Below are 4,159 nucleotides of genomic sequence, written 5' to 3'. Positions count from 1 at the left end.
CTTGGGTTGTCCATCCAGATTTGAAGAGGCACCCATGAAGAGCCACCTCCTCGTGGTGGGTGCTGGGTAACGCTTAGCGCTCTTCGACCACCACCACCCCCCACACACACACCCACCCCACCCCGTTGCGGACCCGGGGATATATTTGGTCCACCAACCTGTTTGTCGTGGGTTGCGCCCCTGTGTCGGTGGAGGACGGGATTCTGGTGGTTGAGGGCATAGGAGCCAGGAACAGTGTTCCTATTGCCCAACACACCACTTCGGCCCTAACTTCACCTAGACGGGTGGTTGAAAAGGCCCGGTTCAACCAATCGGCTGGTCACGCCAAGCCCTGAGCATTACATTATGTAATGTTGTACAAAACTTTGCAAATTGTAACATTCTCTTTTTTCAAGTCTTGGCGAATTTTTAGAACTTGAAGGTTTCAAATACACACTTTCATGGCCCGGCGAATTTTTAGAACTTGAAGGTGGTGGCTCATGGGCCAATCAGGTGGAATAATTACTTTTGTAATTCTGCGTGCGTATATCATCCGGGTATCCTTGGTGTTTCAGGCTGGAAACCCGCCTGCTTTTAGCATTGTCCTTGTGATACTCCGTGGTGGGTGGGGAGCTCGGATGACGAAACAATATAAACCTACCATGGCTTACGGACACCCCCCCAAACAAAGAAAACGTCCTCTTGATACTACTGATCCTGATGTTAACAACATGATGTGAGAATTGTTAAACGTTTAGGTACTGGTTCTTTACTTGTTGAATGCACTAAGAGGCAACAGGCAAACAACCTCCTTTCAACTAAATCATTTCCAGTATCAGTCTCTGCCCACCGAACGCTTAACACAAGCAAGGGCATTGTGAGAGACCGAGATAGACTTTTTGCTGATATGATGGAAATTGATATTGCCTCCGAGATGAAGGACCAAGTTATGCTATTCGTCAAACGTTTCACTACCCGAAAATACAACCAGATCCAACAAACCAACACTTACTTGTTTTCATTTTCTACTCCTACTGCTCCTAAATCAATCAACGCTGGTTACTGTCACATCAAAGTGGAAACGTATATTCCGAATCCACTGAGATGTTTCAAGTGCCAAAAGTATGGTCATGGTGTAAGTACCTGCACATTGTCTTTTGTGTGTGTTCACTGCGGTGAGAAGACCCACACAACAGAAGATTGTGACAGTGATTACAAGAAATGCACCAATTGTTCAGGAGACCATTCCTCTTTCTCTAAAGAGTGTCCAATTTGGAAGCACCAGATGGAAATAAACAGGATCAAATTTCCTCAAAATATTAGTTTTGCCGAAGCGAAACAACTTGTTCAAAGATGTGACCCACAAGAAACATATGCTTCAAAAACCAAAACACCATCTGAGCCATCCACTAAAGTTTCTAAATCTTCTTCGGGTTCCCAAACCAACTTGACTTGGGTGAACGCCGATTCTCCACAGATTTTCTCACCTGCAATATCTACTCAGACTGCTGAGCCACTTCCTGGCATGTCACAAAGTCAGTCAGGGTCAGCTTCTGATCATGGTTCATCATCATGTGGCAGATTCAACTTTGTATTGTATATAGTTGTAAATATAATAAACATGTGAATCTTTTAATATGTGTGTCATTAGGTTAATGTTACGTTTTGACTCACAGAACAGTGAGTTGTGTAAGTGTTATATTATATATTTATAACATTACATATAATCATTAATTATATTTCATCTAAGTATAATATTTAGCAATAATCTTATTTTCCATATTCCTATCACATTAAAGCATTGTTACTATTAGCATTATTATAGCTACCATAAATGGAGTGCGTGTGTGGATGTATGTGCGTATGTGTGGTTAGATGTGGTTGTATGTAGCTTTTACCGTAGTTACTCTTTTAATCATTTGTTGTAAATATCATCTGCACATGGTATTTATTCATCCTGCAGATGACGTAAACACCAGCAGTGTCACCTATGCATTGAATGCAGGAGCTCAGGTCATACCAACCTGGTATGTTGTTATCATTGTTATTTCAATTGTATTTATCATTGTATATTATGTAACATCTATCATATGTGTAAATGTTTATAGCATCAAAGCCATGTAATATAATAAATACATGTGTATCATTCATGTGCATCAGCAAATCATGTGTATTACCATGATATTATTCATTTATATATCTGTGGAGTTGTCACGGTAACGTGTTGGCAACAGTAGTTATGATTAGTTATGTATATACGTGTACGTGTGTGTGTGTTTAATTAAGTATTTGGATAAGTTAATTCACTTGTTATGTAGTAATGTTTCATACTGTCAATTATTGACTGTAAACTTATATTGTCATTGTAACATGTTTCAGGCTAAAGCTTTTGTTTATTACATTCTTGTAATAAAAGTCCATCCGCCTCACACCCCAGTGGCTTTGTGGTTCTTGTCACTACAATAACTACATCCTGACGCTGCTACAATCACAGCCACCCACAAGGTCTCAATCTTTGTGTGGCACCCGTGAAGAGTCACCTCCTCGTGGTGGGTGCTGGGTAACGCTAAGTGCTCTTCGAACCCCCGTTGTGGACCCGGGGGTATATGTTGTCCACCAACCCGTTTGCCGTGGGTTGCGCCCCTGTGTCAGTTGAGGACGGGAGGCTGGTTGTTGAGGGCACTGGTTCCAGGAACAGTGTTCCTTTGCCCAACACACCACTTCGCCCCTTACTTCACCTAGGCGGGTGGTTGAATGGGCCCGGTTCAACTAATCGGCTGGTCATGCCAAGCTCTGTTCTTGCTCTGTTTATTGTTTTACACAAAATACTTCCATTTTTTAACATGTTTTGACAAAAGTATTGGCCAAATAATCTATCACTTGCATTTCCTGTGTGTGTTTACTAATTTTGAAATTTGAGTCACATACAGAGAAGCGGTGGCTCATGGGCCAATCTGGTAGGACATATCTTTTCAAGATGTTCTCCTGCTTGAGTATACCCTCCTGGTATCCCTGGTGCCGTCTGTTGGAGGCCCACAGACATAAGGCATCGTCCTTGTTGACACTTCATGGTGTTTTGGGAGCTAGGAGGGTGAAATATATTTAATACAAACATGGCACCCCCACTAAAAAAAAGATCGTATGAATCTGATGATTCAGTATCGTCTGAGGATGAGACTCCTCCAATTGTTGTTAATCCTGATAATTGGTCTCGCTTTTTAGTCATGTCTTCACCGAATGATGGTCCACTGAAATTAAATCCTTTTGCCATTGCAAAAGCCAAAGAAGTTCTGGCCGGCGATGTGAAAGAAATTAAAAAGCTGCGTTCTGGCTGTCTTCTGATTGAATGCAAAAAGCAGATTCAATCGCAAATCATGCTGTCAACAAAGTCATTAGCGAACGTTGCCGTGACGGTTTCACCTCACAGGACCCTTAACAGCAGTAAAGGCATTGTCCAAGATGTAGGCCGTTGCCTTTCAGACATGGATGAGGATGATATTGTTTCGGAATTATGCTCACAAGGAGTTACAGCTGTTAAACGTTTTACTTCCAAGAGAGGCAATGAAATTATTAAGACCAACACATATTTATTTACATTTGGTCTTCCATCACGACCAGAATCACTCAAAGCTGGATACTGTCATTTAAGGGTGGATGCTTACATCCCCAATCCCCTTAGGTGCTACAGATGTCAAAGGTATGGTCATGGTTCAAAGTCATGCCACAACACAGCTGCCTGTTATCGATGTGGGGGCAAATGTGAAGATAGTAAACGCTGCGTAAAACCTCTTTCATGTGTAAACTGCTCAGGAAATCATCCATCGTCTTCAAGAGATTGCCCTACATGGGAGTTTCAATCCAAAATTTCAAAAGTCAAACATGACCGCAATATCACCTTTTAGAAGCGTAGAAATATGTTCTGGCTCATAAAAACCAAACCCATCTTACGCGGCCACTGCTTCTGCCTCAGTTCAAAATGTTATTGTTTCTAGACCTGTTTCATGCCATTCGGTTGCTTGCCAGACTGAATACACGTGACTTGAGTCCTCGACTCTAATACAGGCTAAACGTCGTCAACAATCATCATGTTCTTCTTCATCACAGACTGAAGATCAATCTACAGTGGTTTCAACGTCACCATTGGCTCCAACATTGGTATCACAACCATCTCATGTTGTAA

General features: G+C 41.9%; 1 long non-coding RNA gene across 1 annotated transcript; it reads left to right on the top strand.

Moving 5' to 3' along the window:
• The first annotated feature begins 1,829 nt into the window (after nucleotides 1-1,829).
• On the top strand, nucleotides 1,830-2,410 carry LOC124278416. The gene is made up of 2 exons (XR_006899083.1): nucleotides 1,830-2,006; nucleotides 2,359-2,410. It is a non-coding gene; the product is annotated as an uncharacterized LOC124278416 (long non-coding RNA).
• Nucleotides 2,411-4,159: the final 1,749 nt, after the last annotated feature.

Source organism: Haliotis rubra, unplaced genomic scaffold (genome assembly GCF_003918875.1).
Source record: "Haliotis rubra isolate DU_JTF1 unplaced genomic scaffold, ASM391887v1 Scf2360, whole genome shotgun sequence".
In the NCBI taxonomy this organism is placed as follows: domain Eukaryota; kingdom Metazoa; phylum Mollusca; class Gastropoda; order Lepetellida; family Haliotidae; genus Haliotis; species Haliotis rubra.
This window is presented reverse-complemented; position numbering and strand designations above follow the sequence as displayed.